Source organism: Acomys russatus, chromosome 5, assembly GCF_903995435.1.
Source record: "Acomys russatus chromosome 5, mAcoRus1.1, whole genome shotgun sequence".
NCBI lineage: Eukaryota > Metazoa > Chordata > Mammalia > Rodentia > Muridae > Acomys > Acomys russatus.
This window is the reverse complement of record NC_067141.1, coordinates 76,725,492-76,747,283: the sequence shown is the minus strand read 5'-3', so window position 1 is coordinate 76,747,283 and position 21,792 is coordinate 76,725,492. Positions and strand designations below refer to the sequence as shown.

At 44.1% G+C, this 21,792-nt stretch overlaps 1 protein-coding gene across 1 annotated transcript in view; it reads right to left on the bottom strand.

Annotated features, from left to right (window-relative positions):
- The window catches only part of Atrnl1 (attractin like 1), a 552,888-nt gene that overhangs the window by 175,776 nt on the left and 355,320 nt on the right, over positions 1-21,792 (bottom strand). The window lies entirely within an intron of this gene.

The following is a 21,792-nucleotide window of genomic DNA, read 5'->3' as shown; positions in this document are numbered from 1 at the left end:
AGTTAAATAACGTTTCTAACTTCATGAAGTGCTTGCTCTTTGCGTGACAATAATAGCGACACTGGACATAAACATTTCAGAGGTTAGACAGCATGAAGGAGCACAAATGACTGCTAACACGAGTTTGTATAAATATGCCATTTCCTTGCCTGTTTGCAGAAAAAGCAGCACTCCCCGGGGACTTGCAGTCTATTACATACACACAATTGGGTAGAACATTCAAAAGTGTCTTAAAGGTAGGAACCTGTACAGACAGTGGGGAAGGGGTTGTTGAGCTGATGATTGCTTCCATGAGTGGGAGCCATGGACGTCTCGGTGATGGCAACTGGACGTGTCTGGTCCACAGTCGATAGAGATCTCCATAGTAACCAACGTAACTACAAATTCTGTTTTCATCTTTAATTGACTTTTCCTCATCATGTTGTCTAGGCAGGATATTCAAAGCTGAAAGTATATCTATATCTCTTACCTGGACAAAATTCATCTCAAGTGGGTGCAGAGATGGCTCAGGGGCTAAAGTACTTACTGCACAAACAAGAGGACGCAGCCTAGATGCCCTGCACCTGTGTACGAGCACAGGCGAGGAGGTGCCCGTCTGTGACCTCTGGCCTCTATACATGCTCACACAAGTGATCACAACTGTAGCACACACACACACACACACACACACACGTGCACACACATCTGAATGCCAGGATGGATAAGCCTCCTTGTAGGACGAAACACCTTGAGCCTATCGGAAGGTAGAAGAAGGCGCCTCAGGACTGGGCCGAGGCAGGGTTCTGAGGAGAGTCCTTCACCCGGGACATAAAGGCAGAAATATCAAGTGGGTTCATATTGAATTAAAAAGATTATATATAGAAAAATTAATTCTAAAGACACAAACTACAGAATGGGGAAAACATTTGCCAAACAGTCTGCAGAAAGGGATCCAACACACAAGAACCAAAAAAACGTAAACAACCCAAAGCAAGTGATCTCACCTTCATGGGGAGACTTCAAATGAAGAAGCCCAAGTGGCAATAAATACATGTTAAAATAATAATGATAATGATAGTGATAATAATAATAATAATAATAATAATAATAATAATAATAATAATAATAATAAACTCCACTCCTTTTAGCCTTCAGGGAAATGTGAAGGCTATAGCTACACTGGGATTTTGTGCCTCTCAGGCAGAAAGGCGATGTCAAGAAAGCAAACAATGGATTCTGGATGGTGCAGGTGAACAGCACTTATCACTCTGATTAGTGGGTCACGTGGTCTGGCCACTATGGTGAGGTGAGGTGGTCTGGCCGCTATGGTGAGGTGAGGTGGTCCGGCCACTATGGTGAGGTGAGGTGGTCTGGCCACTATGGAAATCGCTGTGGCAGCTCCCCAAGCCAGGGACATGACATTCCTGCCTTCTGACCTGTGTGGTTTGAATAGGACCTGAAGTCTTGGCATTTGAATGCCTGGTCCCCAGTAGATGGCTCCCTGGGAACAATTAGGAGGCGTGGCCTTGCTGGAAGCGAGTCACTGGGGCAGGGATGAAGGTTTCAAAAGCCTCCTGCAATCCCAGATGACTCCCCTCTGCTGCTTCCTGCTTGTGGATGGGGATGTGTGCGCCCAGGCTCTGCGTCCTGCCTTGATAGTGTTAGACTCCCACCAGAACTCCAGAACTGCGAACCCTAAATAAACCCTCCCTCTACCAATGACCTCAGTCCTGGTGTTTAATCACAGCAACAGAAAACTCCACGAGTCTGTTCCTCAGTGATCCAAGTCAGCTCACCTCACAAGGAGACACCTGCATAGCTAAGTTTTGTTTTGTTTTTGTTTTTGTTTTAATAGCACTTTTCTATGCAAGGGCCAAACTGCAGAACAAGCCAGGAATCCATCAACAGGTGAACATATACAGAAAATGTGGTCTCTATACACAAAGGAGAATTATTTGGCTATTAAGAAAATGAAATTATTTCATTATTAAAAGAAGTGAGTGGGGCTGGAGGAGGTCATGTTAAGTAGGATAACTCAGACGCAAAGAGATTATCTCATTATGTAGGTAGAAGGGAGAAATCAACAGAAGAGAGAGCAACATATCATGGACATATCAGGGGCAGGGGAGAGGCAACGGAGAGGATAGGATTGAACATGATTAAAACACATTAAAAGCATGTATGAAAATGTCATAATGAAACCAATTACCAATTACTTTGAACAATTAATATATGATTTTTAAAAACCAAGCAGTTTGCAGATTATAGGTATGAAACTATCAAAGAACAAATCATAGGATTGTGTTTGTTTGCTTAAGAGAAATATCTAGGTTGTCTATATAAGGCACATTTCTGGTTCATACTACAGGAGTTTTAGATACAATTAGGCCCTTAAGAACCTGACGGTATCAGTGGACTCGTCTTCTAATGAACTGGTCTAGGAGGATGGAGCGTGCTGTAGGGCCAAGTAGAGGAAGGCCTCTGGGGACACGTGTTTGGGGACAACATGTAGCCCTGGTCCCCTCCTGTTAGGATTTGCTTCAGCCTACCTACCTGTGATGTCACTGCCGACCTCCCACTGGGCGTGGCCCTACCCAAGATTACAAAAGGGCAGCAGACCCTCCTCAGGCTCTCTCTCTCCCTCTCACGTCTCCCCCTCTCTCCCCACAACTCTCTTTCCTCTCCCCCTTTTCCCCCCTCCCTCTCTCTCTTACCTCTCCCTCCTCCTCTCTTCCTCTGTCTTTCTCTCTGGGGTACCCCTCCCCCCTTTCCTTCTCTCCCCATGATCATTTAATAAACCTCATGTAATATAATACCTGTTGCTTGGCATCTTATTTTTTAAATCATTAAATTGGTGCCGAAGCATCATTAAACTTCCTGTATGCCCTCTCTATCGTCCATCCGCCCTGAAACCCTCACAAGCCCAGCCACGGGCTCCCAGCAGCACCGTGTTTTTTACTTCATTATTGGCTCCACCATGAGTAGCCAAGTGGCTGAGACATCTAGTCTGTGCCTGGGCCCCGGCACCCACAGAGCCGCGGGGGACCCGTGCTTGGGGTTGTTGTCCTCCTTATTGCAAACAGGCTGTGAGGTCTAGACTTTTACTTATCTTAATTATGATTTTTATTACAAGGGAATTTGAATAATTTTTTTGTTTTAATGCTTTTGTATCGATGTAAATTGTTAATTTATTGGTTTAATTTTAAACCATTTTTAGTTGTTTTTAAATTTTTATTTTTAAAGCTCTTTATATTTTATATTATAAGCTCTGCATCTATTTATAATTTAGTTATGTATGACTTGGAAAAGATTCAGTTTATTCTTTTCTTTTCCACACAACTTTTTAGCCAGGAAAGAATATGTTCTTCTCTTCGGACAGTCTGGTGTGCCTGTTGTTTCACTCACTGTGTCTCTGTATAAAATCTGATCTGTATCTAGACTTTAATTGTGCTTCAATTTATTTATCTTAAACCGCACTATTACATAACAGCTTAGACACGGCAAGCGTTTAACTAATAATGTTAATTAAAAATCAATAACTGAAATTAAGGTTTTTCACTGCCGTGTCCTTTCCCATATGAGCTTGAGGTGTTTGTGTTGTTTCACAGCCCTTTACTCCCTCAGGCCACAACAGGCAATGAGAGCTGAGTGTGGCAGAGAGGTGTTTCTGCTTCCTAGATGGAGGATGGGCGCTCTCAAATGCTGCTGTCACCGCCTCAGGGTTGTGAGAGGAGACAGCAGAACTGACCCGGAGGCAGGGCCTGTGCCTTCGGGTCAGTGTTCTATGATTACAGGTAACGGACTCACATCTTCTCTTTACGCTTTGACTTCCGGAATAATCGTACCTGAGAGATGTGTACAGTAATGAGATCTAAATGTGACTGTCAGGGAGATAAGTTAATTGCTTACCACCAAAGGGATTCATGAAGACTAAAAGAACTATATAAGACCAGTTTTAAATATAATTCTGACACATTATCAATTGCACGTCTGAGGTTGATATAATACAGTGAAATGCAGTAACGTTATTCCTTAAAGGTGCATTTTATTTTTGCTTGTGTGTGTGTGTGTGCCTGCCAATGCTGCATGTGGAGGTGTCCTCAGGGGGCAGAACCACTGTGTGCAGCTGGTGGTTGAGACTCCGCCCTCTGCTCCCATGACTTCCTGTTAGAAACTAAGCTTGGGTTCCCTGGAAGAGCAGCAAGTGCCTTCAATCGCAAGCCGGCACAGTGTAGTCTTTGTTCAGATATAAGTGGTATTTTTAAACTCATCTTCTCATTTTATTAATAATAGACTATGAAGATAATTTGTAAAGTATATATTTTTTAAATTTTACTCAAAGAAGTCCAGGAAGTGGGGACTCTTCCTAAGTACATTTAATTAGAGGAAAAAGAAGATTGGACAAGGGGGGAAAAAAGGTCATTAACAACAATCCCTGAGCTTTCTTCACTTTGGAATTCTTGGTTAGCTGTTTCTAATAACAAGGGAGAAGGAACAGAGAGCAGAAGGGACTCAGAGAGGGCATCACTGTGACACAGCAGGGACCCACTACGCTTTATGTTTAAACTATGAAGAGCTGGGCTGGGGAAATGGTTCTGCGGCCACAGTACTCCTGGCACAAATGAGTTGAGAACCTAAGTTTGGGTCCCCAGAACTTAGGTAAAACCTGGTGTGTAGCACATACCCTTAACTCCAGCGGTGTCACACTGAGGTGGGACATGAAGGCAGGCTGGGTGGCCTGGCACACACACGGTACTGAGAATTAAAGAACTTGTCACAAACATTATGGAAGGTGGAGACTGAAACCTGGGCTTGTCATGTGACCTTCATATGTGCACTTGCAAACAGCACACACGCACGCACGCACACACACACACATACACGCACACACACACGTGAGGGGGAGAGAAATAAACATATACAACACACAAAAGATTAACAGAAATAGATGAAAGGTGGAAGATCTGCGAAGGAGAGTTACTCTGACAACGTGTTATATGTTGGTTTATCAGAACACAAAATAAACCATGAACATCAGGTTATGCTTGGTCTCTATTGCTCATATTGAAATTTTTCCTTTAATATTTGTAATTGAAAATCAATCTCATTGCGAACAGAATTAAAATCACCATAGGCTAATAAAGTACCTTATATGTTTTTTGGTTATTCTATGGATCTACTATTTATATGTCTTTTTAATATAAACTAAAAGCATCTGCAGTTTATAAACGAGCACTCTGAATCTCAGTGGAATGCTCACTCCCAGAATTAAGGCTCTTAAGGGAGAAAAGAAAATTGCTGCCCGTAGAAGCTAAACGTAATGCAGCATAATCGATTGGCTCACTTAAAGGCATCATCCGCGCTCCCTGTGATAATGCAGTAAGTAAACACAAGAGCAGACAATACAAATATTATGGTGTTATATTGCACAGGGCAGAAAAGACTGAAATTGGTCACGCTCGAGAGCAAGCAATATAGATAACATGTTTTATGAGAAATGTATTTATACAGAAATTAAGGGGTAGTGTTCATATTAATTATACAAATGCTAAATGGTGACCTATAGGGTGGAATAGAAGTAAAGCAGTCTTTAGGTTCTCCGGGAGCAGACACGTGTCCCGGTCCTTTAAAAGAGGGAAAATGAGAAAAATTCCTCTTTAAATGTGAAATGGAAAAACCCAAAGCAAACAGTAAGAAACCACAATCCCTAACAAGGTACAAAATAAGTAAGAAACAAAAATAGTGAAAAAAAAAAAAAAAACAACAAGCAAACAAAACAAAAATACTGAAAATGAACAACAGTCTGAGGAATTGTAGATGAGGTAAGCAGGGTGGTCTCTGGGCCTCTTTAACTCTATAAAACAAAAGAGAGCTTCAGGATTAGGAAGGAAGCTCTCCACAGTGACACTACCTGGGGTGCATGTGCAGGGGTGTGTGTGTACACGTGGGTACACATGTGCGTGTGCACACGTGTGCGTGCGTGCATATGAACGATCTGCACATGAAAATGTGTATGGTGTGTTCTTGTGTGTATGAAATCATATGAGGAACAGTTGTTTATTCTACCTTGTACAGAGCTTACAGGTGTCAAGAGAGGTGGACTGAACACAGAGCTCACAGGAGGGACGCCGTTCCACGAGAATTCCTATTTCAAAACCTTACCCTCAATAGGTTAGTTTGCACTGATTTTAGAGGTAAGGCCTTGGGAAGATGGTTGGTGTCTTCACAAAAGAGATCCGAGCCTCGCTCTTCCTGTCCTGCGTGATGGGGACACAGCTAATGGTCTCACTTATGGGCCACGTGGTGAGGCCTCATCATACACCAGAGCTCTCTGTTCCCGTGTTTACCAGGTTGCGGAGTGGGCAAGAAATAACTTTCTATGGTTACAAGTCAGCCTACCTATGAGATCTTTGTTACAGCCGCCTGGATGGGCTAGGACAGCTCTCAGCCGCAGCCTTTGCTCCTGCGATAGATACCCTCTGCCGCCGTGCTCCGATAGCTCCCTGTCTGTATACTACTTTAAATGAAAACTAGTGCGGGCGGGCACGCTGCGCCCACAGAGAAGGCCGAGGCAGTTGGCTCATATTTACTACACTGTTGCCTTGGTTAAAAGTCAATTCTCTGAAATAAGCACTTATTATTAGGTCCTTCAACTAACTTCAACCTATTCCTGTTCAAACACCGAAGCTACTGACCCAGTTTTCCCACTTGCAAGATGGGCAAACCTGGTGATTCCTTTTCTTAGGGAAGGAGTGATGAGCAAGGTAGGAAAGCACACCTTCAGCTAGGTGCTAAGAGTGGGGGGACGCACAGCGATAAAAGGCCCTGCAGCAGCCAATGCAAGAAGACGGAGCGAGCGTGCACAGGAATGAATCCTAACCCAGAGCTGTTACCAGGAGAGACAACGAGACAGGAAGCCTGCGGCTGTGTTTCGTCTCCTCTCTGTCTGTCACTGTGTGCCTTATCATAGCCAGGACCAGCCCTTGCGGCTCATTAAGGCTCCCATGCTCTTCGCAGTCTCATCTGCCTTATAATTGAAATTCTTATTTTAACAGCATTATGTTAATGTTATTGCTAGCTATGGAATGCCTTGTGAAGAGCGCAACATTAAAGTTAATTTAGCCCTACATCCTGGGTAATGGATACTGTCTGGAATATAATAAAACAGATACTCAGAGTTGGACTGAAATGTGTCAAGGTTGCTCTCCCAATTATACGCAGCCCCTAATGTGGTTGGCGCCTCTTACATCTCACGAATCTCACGCTGCTTATGGACTTTGTGGTTGTGGTAGGAAAAAAAAAAATCAGAATTCTTAATGAAGTTCCTTGTTTTCTTTTCTTTTCTTTTTTTTTTATTCTTAATTAAAACTGGTTCTGCACTTGAGCTTCCCAGTGAGAAGAATTAGACCAGCACTGTAATGAGGATTAAGAAAGTACTCGTCAGTGTGCTATTTAAAAAAATAGTAAATTAAAAAATCAAATGGCTTATACAGTTAAATGGCAACTTCCATTCAGCGAAACCTGATGTTACCATAATTCAGTGTCTACGCAGTGCTATTAAAGAAATTGTGTACACAGTCTGCTGATAAGTAAAACCATCTTCCTTAATGAGTTTTGATTCACGGTCAAGTGCTGGGATTTCCCATTGTATACTGAGTAGATGCTTGGAATAATAAGCATAACAAATACTTCGCTTGCAGACAGGCTGAACTGAGAGGCCAGGGAAAGCCTACAGAACAAAACTAGAAATTTCATGTTTAAGCCTAAACATTTAAAAATAATTATTTTCAGTATTTTAATATGATGACCCAAGAACTCCACTATCCAATAAAATTTAATGTTTCGATGATAAAACAAGACTGGCCAAAAGTCTGGGATTGTGGAAACTAGGCGATACAGTTCATGTCTATATTTCTATGTATGCTAATTTTTAATTTAAAAATTAATCTATGATATTAATATTTTATTTTTTAATAAATGGAGTTATTTCATTAAAGAGAGCCTCATAGGCAGCTAGAAAAACTCAACTATTTATTTTATGAAGATTTTTTTTTCAAGTTAATGTTTGAGTCTTATAGAAATCAGCAACATGGAAGATGTCTCTAATTGCAACAGTTTGGATGGTGAATGTCCCCAAAGGTCCGAGGTTGGTAGTGCTGGGAACAGAGGGGTCCTTAAGAGCTAGGACCTCAGGTGACAGGTGGGCAGGCTCACTCAGCAGAGCTTGCTTGTGAACTCTAGCAGGCTCCTGAGTGACCCTGTGCGTTTTCTCAGGGGGCCTGAGTAGGGGCTCATCCATTCCCCCTGACCCTGTGCTGATGTGGCCACTTGTTAACAGCAGGATAAGCCGCTCTCCACTGCTGTCACCAAACAGCTAATTCAGTGAGATCTGCCCAGTCACAGACTTTGGCTCTCCCAGACTGTGAGCCAGGTCAACATTTGATCTTTGTTAGTTCCATGCTTTGGTATTTGTTGATTTGTACTGTGTATGGCTGGCCACCTTTGGAAAGTAAGAAAGGTCTCCTCAAACTCAAGCAGAGAGTGAAGCTCTCTCCACTCTTGTCTGAGGGATAAAACGATGAGGAGTGCGGTGCTGGGGTGGATGGGAAGTCCTGGTACCGACCGGGATGCAAATCCACTTTGGAAACCGTTAAACATACTTTTAACATGGGACCCAGATATAGTTTCAAATCAGAAAAAAACCCCTAATTTTTATTATCTGATAATTAGACAAATTTTCATGCATCCATATGGCAGAATGTCATCAACAGAATAAACTACTGAGGCATGAAGTTAATTCTATGACTAGATCTCATTGGAAGCACCACGCAAAGTAAAAAAAACCTATAACCAAAAGGTAGATAGTATGCGCGTCAGCACATATTTGTTCATAAGAAATAAACTCTAGGGATGCGAGCCAGCTGAGTGAGCACCACAGGCCTGGAGCGGGAGGCAAAGACTCAGCTGGTCACACACTAGGTGACTGTGCACATGCGTGGAACTGGTAAAACATGGGGATGAAATTCACATTATTTAATAATTGATAACTGATGTTAACTATATTGCCAAATAATTCAAAGACACAAGGAAAGTAATTAGTGTTTTAAAAGATCACATTTTCTTTTCATACTTGCATGTGTGTGTAACTATGTATCTATCGTGTCGCGTTATGTTTAGATAGTCTCAGACCACATCCAATGCACTGAAAGACTAGGGATTTTGCTAATAAAAGGTGAAAGAAGGAGCTCATTTCATAATTTCATTTATTCATAATTATGCCAAAATTAATTATTATTATTATTTATTGAAACAAATATTCTTGCATCTTATGGTACTTCCAGTTTGCCATCACATGCCTCGTTTATTATAATGTATAGGAGTGGCAACAACTAGTACTGTGGAGGAATGTCTTGAGTGGATGTAACAACTGTCAATAAAGTGCTGTATAGCCAATCAGCTGGGCAGGACAGGAAGTGGAAGGCAGAACTTCCTGGAGAGGAGGCAGAGCCAAGATTGATTGTTGAGAGGGAAAGAAGACAGCTGACAGCTGATGGGGAAGGAGGAGAGAAGTCTCCGAGAATGAGAATCGTAGTGGCAAGTGCTTGGGATTTATGTATGTTATGAGGTTTAGAGTAGTTTGTGTTAGTTTACAAATATATTTGTATCAGTTTAGATTCTGCTCGGCTTAGTGCTTGCTGCTTTAAAGTATGTTTCAGTCTCTCTGTGTCAGTTACTGGCTTCATAGGCCAAACTGATACAAAATATACTGTAACAAGTATAAAGGAGAGAATCAGTGGCGGCAGTTGAGGGAGGGAGGCAGCTACGCCACGCTCAGAACGGCGAGCTTCTGCAGCACAGCAGCTGGCCATGGCCCTCTATGCCACGTTGGCGGCCACATCGATTACATCATACATAGTTCTAAGTTGTTGCCATGGATAAGTCGGGGCACCAAAATTAAGCATGATTTAAATAAAATGTATCTGACACTGCTGGAAGCTTAATATATAAGCAAAATTAGTTTATTTGCAAAGATATGTTTTAAAAATTCCCCAGATTTCCCCAAATGCATAGATGTTACACTGTCTTATTTCAAAGTAAGATCTGAGAAGTCACATGTGTAATTACTCCAAACGTTTAGAAGAGTAGCTGTCATGACAGGAAGTCCTGGGGTCAGCGGTCCTCAGCTCTGCCCACATGCAGACATGTATAGTATTCCTGCTAGATACTGATTGCTGAAGTTAAGGAAGGCTTATACAAATTCAGCCGCTGAGAACACAGGTCTGTCTAACTGATAACACCCAACAGCGAAGGCATGATGGCTGGTGTTTTCTCAACTTGACACAGGCTGTATGGAGTCATCTGAGTCAGGGACCTGAAGCTGCCTTTGCCAGATTTCCTGTGAGCGCATCTGTGGGGCATTTTCCTCTTTCCTTAATGGCTGATGTGAGAGGGTCCAGTGTGGTGGTGGTACCAACCCTGGGCAGCTGTCCCTGGGCCGCACATGCTGAGCAAGCCAGTAGGCAGCACCTCTCATGGCCTTTGCTTCCAGGTTCCACTTAGTTCCCCTCAGTGAGGAACCAGAGGATGGAAGCAAAAGCCAGATTAACCCTTTCCTCCCCAAGCTGCTTTTGGTCACGTTGTGCATCATGGGAACAGAAAGCCAACTAGGGCATAGGTCAAAGCAGGCAATTCTAACACCTTTGTGTCTCAAGTCTAGAACCTTAACCACTGCATTTCTTCCTGTTGCTGAGTGAACTGTTATTGAGAACAGTAGAGACTAAGATCCCATTTTGATTTCTGCATCCCTGGTGCCTGGTATGAGAAAGGACACAGGAAATAGTGGGTTGGTAAGTGAATAAAGAACTGACTCACTTATAACTCTCTTTGCATTCACATACTGTTAGTGACAGGCGTTTGTCCACACCCACAGCCCTCTGCCTGCGGACTGCTTCTCAAGAGGATCTTACATTCCAATACTGTGCTGGAATCTTCCATTTCTTTTCTTTTTTTTCAGCCTACCCGAATCCAACGCCATGTAATCCAGTCTGTTTCTCCCATTTCTGACTTCAGTTTGAAAATCATTGCTCTAACATCACAGCCTGTACTGACATCCATGCTCTCTAGGCTTCTTTGCGACTTTAATATCGTACAGAAATCCTTCTGTCGCCTTAAATTCATGCTTCTCACTGATGTTCCTCTTGACTTAGTCGCTGGCGTCTCACTTGAGGGGTAAGAGCTCTATCTATCACGCAGAAAAGTCCCTGTCCTTCAAGGAAGCAAGAGACTGGGGTCGTGTTAGGCGGGGTAAGTAGCAAGAATGTGTGTTAGTCGACTCTCCCTCGGCTTTCCACGGGGCTGGACCATGGCTGTGTGGTGACAGAGCACACGGCTGCTCATCTCAGGGCCAAGAGTAGTGCAGGCCTGGCCAGGGGACATCACCTTCTGACAGAAGCATGGAGCTCACGTGACGTGACTGGTTCCTTATCTTCTACATATATTAATGCAATATTTAGCACTATATTTCTAATATCTCATAATAGTATGTATTTGATTTAATACAATTTTATAGGCTTTTTGTGTGTGCTTTTTGTTTTTCAAGACAGGGTTTCTCTGTGTATCCCTGGCTGTCCTGGACTCACTCTGTAGACCAGGCTGGCTTTAAATTCATAGAGATTACCTACCTCTGCCTCCTGGAATGCCGGGATTACAGGCATGTGTCACCATGCCTGGCTAGAATTCTTAAGTCATTTATTACATTGAGGATATATCTACTAATGTGTGTAGTGGAAGGAAAAGAGTGCAAATAAATCAACAACATACCATATTAAACACTATAAGGTCTGCTAAACAACCAAAATTCAGTGTTAAAGCAACCGTCTTAGGAGATGATAGCTTAATAAAATATTCAAACAAATCAGGTAACTACTGAACAGTAATAATTGCTTCAAGATAATCTAAAATATTGGCATTTATTAGTGTCTCTGTATTACTAGTACTGTGGGATCTGTATGGTAAGCATTGCCTTGTGTCCACATGGACAGATGGACGCTCGCACAGGAGTGTGCATGACAAGCACTTGCTGGAAGCCGACCTTACAGTTACACACTGTGGAGGATTCGGTTGAGCAGCAGGAATCTGTCTGTGGTTGTCAGAGAGGAAGCACCATCCAGGAACTGATGGCCCATTCTGGTGACCTCCCAGTGAGATTTATTTTATATTTAAGAGATTATTTTAAATTATTTTGCATATTGTAAAATGTGTACTATATAAGATATGTAATATACATACACATATGAACATATAGTACATAAATGATAAACATGCACAGTATTATATAGGACTTGACAACAAAACCATACTGTCTTCACTACTATGACCCTATAGTACGTCTTGATATCAGATACTGTGATGCATATAGCTTTGGGTTTTGCTCAAGATTCATTTAGCTATGTGAGTATCTGTAATAGTTCCACATATGCCTTTGGATATTTGTTTTATTTCTCAAAAAAGGTACAACTCAAAATTTGGTGAGACGTCATTAAATCACTTTGTATAGTACAGACATTTTCAGCAATATTGTTCTTTTTTTAATGCCATGAGCACAGAGGAGACTGCCAATGTCCGTGCCTGCTCTGTTCTCACCTGTGTTTTGTAGCTTTCCCTGCATAGGTCTTTTTTCCCTCAGTTAAATGTACCCCTAGATGTCTTTTATAGTTCACAGGAATGTGGCCTTTGTGCTTATTTGTTACTTGATTTTGTATATTTATTTTATATTCTGTAACTTTACTGAATTCAGTTCTAATTGTCTTCTGGGGGCTCTTTGTTGTAATAAAGACTGGCCTAAGGCTTTTAGGTGAGATTGGGACAGTATGTCAATAAAGTTTGAAAAATACCATTTTTAAAAATAAAGTCAAATATTTCATCTTTTCTATGATCTGAGATCAAAGGCAGGTTTCTTCCCTTGCCATGTCTATCCCCATTTGTACTCTGCAGACTCCCCTTAGGCATGCCTAGAGAACATCCGCAGACTCCCCTTAGGCACGCCTAGTGAACACCTAAGTACTAGCCTTCAACAGTGAATGTTAGCAGGCCCTCAGGATGCGAGTCAGTCATCGTGGGTGAAAGGTAACACCTGCGTACACTTGCAACCCCAAGCGCCTGTCTCCTGACGTGCAGCGTGGCTGGACACACTTTCAGTAAGCAGTGACACCGAGCACTGAACATATGTAAAGTCAGTTTTAACAAGAGAGAAAGAGCCCAGATTGGGAACCTTCACTTTCTCATTACTTTCCACATTAAAGTGGTACACACATGATTATGGAAAGGCTTATATAGACACGAATAAGGAATAATCCAAATACAGTCTTGTATAAATTAGCTAACACATTTTTAAAGATTGATCATTAAAGCCATTAAACTGTGTCCTAGTTTGTCAGTGTTATAACAAGCAGAGTAAGAACAATTACAATTAAACATAAAGAGAACGGGCAGCCTTCTAGAGAGAGTCTCAATGATATATGAGGATTCACAAGAGGTGAGCGGACTGTGTTCTCACCACCCACTGCACATGACTCAAAAAGTGAACCAGGAGGGGCTGGAAAGACAGTTATCCACTCTTCCAGAGAACCCGGATTCGATTCCCAGCACCTACAAGGAGGCTCACGACCATGGCTAACTGCAGTTCCAGGGCAAACAGTGAGCTCTCTGGCCTCTCTAGTCACAGCAGTGCTAGACAACATTCAAGCATGTGCAGCAGACATTCAAGTAGATATGCGTACATATACAACAAATTAATTTACAAAGCAAATGGGGGAAACTATATTTTCAATATAATTATCGTTTCAACTTAATAGCTGTGAATAACTAGTGACAAAACATTATATTTTTTATGTGACACCAAATCAAGAGAGAGAGAGAGAGAGAGAGAGAGAGAGAGAGAGAGAGAGAGAGAGAGAGAGAGAGAGAGAGAGAAGGAAGGGAGAAAGGAAGGCAGGCAAGAAGAAAAACAAAGTTACTTAAAAATCCTAGGCGATTTCCCCTGGTTTCGGACATTTACTTAAGGAAAGCATGTACTGTGCTACTTGTGGAGTGCACAGGAGCAGCCCCGCCTGCACATGGCGACACACAGGTAAGGCCAGCAGCACCACATTCACAGCTTTCACGGCCACCTGCACAGATTCACTGAACATTGCAATTGAGCCATCCCACTCAGTCAGACCACACTGCAGGGCTTGCAGTGCCACCAGCCTGGCCGTCACACCTGTGGCTGAGTTCCTGCCGAAGTCACCTGAAGATTCAAGCTGCTTCTGCCCTCACCCAACCAGCAGAACCCAGCTGCTTTGCATCTCAGGCTTCTGACAGCACAAACCCATTTCCTCACTGAGGCTTCTGTGAGCACCGTTCATTTGGTAACTACGGAGACAGCGTACAAAGCAGCCATTCTCTCACCTAAGCATCAGGGTGTGATGCTTAGTTTTGTTCTGGCTCCCTGGTTTCCCGGGGGGTGCTAAGCTCTAGCTACTCACAGCACTGTTACTGGCTGCCTTCCATTTCAGTTTTCTTGCCTTTGATCTAAAATGAGCAACCTGTCCAAGTCTCAATGTTTGCTAATCAGGGAGCACCACAAAACCAGCCCTCTTTGCAATCCTCAGCCCATGAACAAAGAGATCATTTAAGACATCTGGTCTACCTCACTCTTCACCTCACACTGGTGCTCTTCTCTACTCTGTAAGTAGTCCACAGGACACACAGGCACCTATCTGCCTACACTCACTCCTCAGGGCTGCTGTTTGCACAGGCTTGCTAGGCCTGGGGCCTGGGGGCTACTTGGGTTGTTCCCCACCAGAAACCAAATGCTTAGCGCCTTCATCTCCTGCAAGACTTGGTCATCCTTCTCTCCCTCAACTAATCTGTCCTGACTGCAGCCCTGCAGCGGGCACCTGACGTAGCTCTGTGCTCAGCCCTGTTGCACCGCATGTGCCACTTGATGCCACGCTAAGAGACTCACTTTCTCCTCCCAGAGTATGGGCTCCACAGGGACAGTTCTTCCTTGTTCCCGACGTTCCTTATGTGCTCAGACAGTGCCTGGCACAGACGAAGCATTCCGTAAAAACCTACTGTGTAATCACCATAAACATTTATTGTTTTCTAGATAGCATCATAGGAAGAAATCAGCGCGGAGCTGCCGAGACTGAACTCGCATGTGCACTCTGAAGAGGGAAAATTAAACAACCAACTACAGCTCTACGGTAGCCACTGGGCAGCAACATCTCCTAATTGAATTTACTTAAAGAAAACAACTCTAACGTGTCATTTAACTGGCATCATTGGGCATCATAGGAACTTTTAAAGTATCAGAAATCACAATAACTGGCCAACATGTGGAAGAAAAATAACAAATGTATGCTATATCAAACAACTAGGAGAAAGCAGCCCATTATCTGTGAAATTAGCTAACAGACTGTGTTATGTAAATTCATATCCTAGATGCACTTATTAGATGAGTGGTAGGTATTCATTTTCCTGATAATATAAATCTATGATTCAAATTCACTAATCATTAACTTAGTGTGGTTATTTATAGAATGTATTTATTTTATCTTTTAATCAAAGGGTTTTGAACTATTAAAGTCCATTAAAGATTCAATATTCAAATACTAACAAAATGTGTGAGCTCCTGCACTTCACACTTAACCCTGTGGTGTGGTGCTCAACAGCGTACTCTTCCCACAAGTGTGAGCAGCAGTGCACGGTTACCCAAAGACAGCAGGTGTATAGAAGGTAACCATCTCTGCCTTACATTTTCATCTGACCACACAGGTGTGAATCTCAAGAGTGTACATAGGAGTCAGATGTGATCTAAGATAAATCCATTTTTTAACCACATTATGAATAGTCAGTAATTTTGTATAACACTAATAGCCTGCTGACCCATGGCACTGTGTTAGATCTTAACACTGAACTTTAAGAAAAACCTATCATAAGAACTGTAAAGTAGTTTGATTCTCAGATTTACATAAAACATTTAATGTGATTCCAGAATGGCCCTGGGTTTTAAAATTAGCCACGGAAGCAAATCAATAAACCACAAACCACATCATGCTGAATATATATATATTTAAATATATATTACATATATATTTAAAAGTATTTGTAATAGCATTCAGTATTCTGCAAAAAGGATAAATAAACGACATCTAGGAAGCGTCTAATTAGCAGCAATTATTATAAAGTGCAGCACAGACAGGAAATAAAATGTGATTTTCAAAATTCGACTTCTACCTCTTATTTTCTAAAGGATATCAAAGGAAGAATGCTGCTGAGATAAACTCGGATGTTTGCTTTTAACATGAAGAGCAAACAACCAATTTAAGCTCTAAAAATACCTACTGAATGACAAGGTTTCTTAGCAGAAAATGGAAACCTCATCCTAAAATTTACATGCAATTTCAAGGACAAGAAGGGCGAAGGTAGCTTTACAATGAGTAGAGTTGGAGGTCCTGGCTTTTTTTTTTTTTTTTTTTTTTTTATTCCAAATGTACTGTAGAGCTACGATAATCAAGACAATGTGGCATTGTCACAGAAACAGACATACATTAGGAGAATGGGACAGAAGGAAACTCTCCATTTATGGTCAATGATTTTCTAAAGGAAAGCTACCACATAGAAAAAGTCTTTTCAACAGTTTGTAAATATCCCAATGCCAGTGATTCCACTCTTGGGCTTAGCAAATGTACACTCTGTGTTTTACACAGTATTTATGACAATGTCATTAAGCCTGTTCCTAAATAGAAACAGTCCAAATGCCTACCAGTCGAGGAACTTATAAACAAATGTAGGGGGCTGGGCATGGTGCACACCCATGCTTTTTGCACCAGGATGCTCAGGCAGTAGGGAGCTGGGCATGGTGCACACCCGTGCTTTCCACACCAGGATGCTCAGGCAGGGGGACTGAATGTTCCAGCCGGAACTGCACAGCTGATCTGTCTTAAACTGTCAAAAGTGCAGCATCTGTGCATAATACAATATAACTTGTATTATATCAAACCAAAATAGAGCCAGGTACTAACAGGTCGATGATGCCCATGGATTCCCAAATTGTAATGCTTAGTGGAAGATGTAACCAGAAAACCTGATTTTATAATACCATTCAAACAAAATGTCCCAAATAGAAAAAAAAATATAAAGACAGGAAATAGATCAGCGGTTGCCTAGGGCTGGAGGGCAGAAGAGGTCTAGAGGGAGATGTGGATGAGTGCAAATGGGAGTATTTTAAATTAATCTGGGAAATGAATGTGCAATTCCATGTTTATCCTAAAAGCAGCAGTGTAGACTGTAAGTGGGTGATCTGCATATTTTATGAATTATAGTTTACTAGGCTTTAAAGATCTACACATCTATAATTAGATTTCATTCCCAGATTAACTGGACTTTGCCAAATGGGAGTTGGCATGTAATCATTTTTCCCTTTAATATCTCAAAGTTAAATTTCTGAAGAGAAGTAGTATAAAAACATAAAGGCTGGTTGTCCTAGATTTCAGGTGATGACAGACACGGCCCACAGGGAGCTGCAAGCTGGCTCACTGTGACTGGGAAACCGCCTTTGTCCTGGCCTTTCCTGAGTCCTTTCCAGCGATGGGCATGTGGGCACGGCTGCTGCTGTGTACAGCACAGCTACCCCGGAGGAGCACCTCACCACAGAGGTACTTGAATCGGCAGGAAATGCATCAGAAGACTTAAAGGTAAAGCCTATTACCCCTCATCACTTGCAACTTCACTTGCAACTCGCTATTCATGGAGGTAAAGGACTGGATTGTCTGATCAAGGGTGCAATTGCTACTGGTGGTGTCATCCACACACCCACAAACCTCCGGTAGGGATGAAAAGACAACAGAAGACATCCAAGGATGCCTGCCTGGACCCCTCATTATCTCAGGACTCTAGGTAGTCCTAATAGCCGCCCAGAGCTGGCGACTGTATCTGTGTGAAGACCACGGTGTTGCCCTTTTGTAATTCTATTTGAGCAGGCTGGAGGCACAGTTAGCCTTCCAGCCACCACATTTCTACATCTGAGTCCTCACCATATGTAAGTGTTACTGTGGCTTCAAAGAAGCTAGTGATTCTGAAGTAGTGGGTTTTGATTGAGTTCGCTGCTTTTAAAGGACTGTTTGGATTTGAATTGTGACGTAGAAGTCATAGTAACAAATGTCTGGCTTTGTACAGGCATAATTTCCCCTCTGGTGGATAAGCTTGATAAAGGTCATTTCCCAAACTAAATCAACAACAATAAAACCATAAAGGCATACAGATTGTTTAGAAAACTGAACAATAATACAAGAAAAAAAGTAAGAGCCCCAGTGTCAGCACAACAGTGTAAGATGCAGAGCACTCCACCGATGCTCTCGAGGAGCGCAGGGTACTGCCAAGCGCTTGTCTTCCGCGCAGCGTTGACACAGAGATGACACGGAAGAGGAAGGAAACCTGATGACTCTCGGGACACTGTCAGTAAGTCCTCCAGAGTCTTGAGAACAGGAAGAAGGCAGCCAAGAGACTGGGTCACCAGGAAGAGGAAACGGAAGCCTGTGCAGGAGCAAGGCGTTTGTGGCTGGGTGTGAGGTGCTCTGATTCTGCATCAGCCGCAGCGGGGCAGGGAAGCTGCAGCTGCAGTCTGGTCCCCGGCCATGCATGCCAAGTGACAACATGATCCTAGGGCAGAACGTGAGGCAGGATGCTCTCACAGCCATGCACGCTGACCACTGAACTCCAGAGTAATCACTTCTGTATGCCCAGTGGCTGACTCGGCGACTACAGAAACTCGTGTGTCTCTCTCCTGTGACTTGGGGACATGCAAACAGAGTAAACTGTGTTTGCTGTTACTTAAAATGCTATAATAAAGAAATTCATTCATGACACCTCTATCAAAACTTCTGGTTAGTTTAATATTTGGAAGAGGAAGGGAGCATCATAAAGCTACTGTATTAATTTCTCTTGAAATGCATTTTAGGGGAGATGCGCTAATCAGGCTCTAATTGGAAGAGGAGTTTGTATGGGTCATGGGTCAGGGCGGGGACTGTGAGAAACAGAAAAGGAAACGCCAGACTCAGAAGTGACTACATGAGTCAGAGAGAGGAACGTTTTCCTCTCTGCCCCTCCTCTATGCGTGTGCGCCTGCGTGCGCGCACACACACACACACACACACACACACCACACACACACACACACCACACACACACACCACACCACACACACACACACCACACACACACACCACACACAACACACACCACACCACACACACCACACCACACACACACACACACCACACACACACACACACCACACACACACACACACACCACACACCACACCACACACACACACTACACACACCACACACACACACCACACACTACACACACCACACCACACACACACACACACACACCACACACACCACACACACACACCACACACCACACCACACACACACACCACACACTACACACACCACACCACACACACACACACACACCACACCACACCACACACACACACACCACACACCACACCACACACACACACCACACCACACACACACACCACACCACACACCACACCACACACCACACCACACACACACACACCACACACACCACCACACACACACACACACCACACACACACCACACACACACACACACACCACACCACACACTACACACACCACACACACACACCACACACTACACACACCACACCACACACACACACACACACACACACACCACACACACACACACACCACACACACCACACACCACACACACACACCACACCACACACACACACTACACACACCACACACACACACCACACACTACACACACCACACCACACACACACACACACACACCACACACACCACACACACACACCACACACCACACCACACACACTACACACACACCACACACTACACACACCACACCACACACACACACACACACCACACCCACACCACACCACACACACCACACCACACACACATACCACACACACACCACACACACACCACACACACACACACACACCACACACACACCACACACACACACCACACACACACACACACCACACACACACACACCACACACACACACACCACACACACACACCACACACACACCACACACACACCACACACACACACACACACCACACACACACCACACACACACACACCACACACACACCACACACACACACCACACACACACACCACACACACATCACACACTACACACACCACACACTACACACACCACGCACTACCCACACACACCACACACACACACTGGAGCAGCTGAAGCAAACCTTTTGGAGAGTGGTTGTTTGGGTTTTTGTTGTTGTTTTGTTGGTTTTTCAGTGTAAACAGTCTTGGAGCAGCTCAGGGACAGAAAGCAAACAGCCTATTGCACAAGGAGTAGGAGTGAATCAAGGACACAGAGGAATTGTGAATACAGGGATGATGGGGGGCCTACCAGGAACACGTCCACAAGGAAGACAAACGAGGACTACAAGTAAATGAAATAAAGATAGACATTTTTTAAATTCTAAAAAATGAGAATTTAAAGTTAAGAAAAATCAAAATGTAGAGAAAAGGACGACTTGGGATGAATACATTCCAGAAGCTCACCTGCCCAGCACATGAGCAGTGAAACCCTGAGCTCTGTCAAGGAGCCACTGAAGCAAGCGGGTGAGAGCTGAGCACACCGCACACGGCACGCACACCTCACACGCCACCCACACCTCACATGCCACGCACACCTCACACGCCACCCATACCTCACACGCCACGCACACCGCACACGGCACGCACACCGCACGCCTCACACCCCACGCACACGGCACGCCTCACACGGCACGCCTCACACGGCACGCCTCACAGGGCACGCCTCACACCGCAAGCCTCACACCCCACGCACACGGCACGCCTCACACGGCACGCCTCACACGGCACGCCTCACACCGCACGCCTCACACGGCACGCCTCACACCGCACGCCTCACACGCCACGCCTCACACTGCACGCCTCACACCGCACGCCTCACACGCCACGCCTCACACCGCACGCCTCACACGCCACGCACGCCTCACACGCCACGCACACCTCACACCGCACGCCTCACACCGCACACCTCACACGCCACGCACACCGCACGCCTCACACCCCACGCACACCGCACGCCTCACACCGCACACCTCACACGGCACGCACACCTCACACGGCACGCCTCACACCGCACGCCTCACACGGCACGCCTCACACCGCATGCCTCACACGCCACGCACACCGCACGCCTCACACCGCACGCCTCACACGCCACGCACACCTCACACGGCACGCCTCACACCGCACGCCTCACACCGCACACCTCACACCCCACGCACACCGCACGCCTCACACGGCACACCTCACACGGCACGCACACCACACACCTCATACCTCACGCCGCCGCTCACCCCGCCCCATGTTTGCTCCTTCCAGCCCCCCTTCTGCATAACCCATGTGCACATGCACTAACATGTATTATTCCCAGGACTTGAACATGTATCACTGGAGAGAACAGAGATTTAGACTTAAATATTCTAGATTTTCTGCTTATTTAAAAAAATCCTAGAATATCACGAAACAGAGGACAAAAATGCAATTAAGGCATTTGCTAATTTGCTATACATTTCATTTACACATCCTAATTTCTAATTTCCCTCCTAGCAATGGATAATGTACACATACATTTCCTGATGTCCTA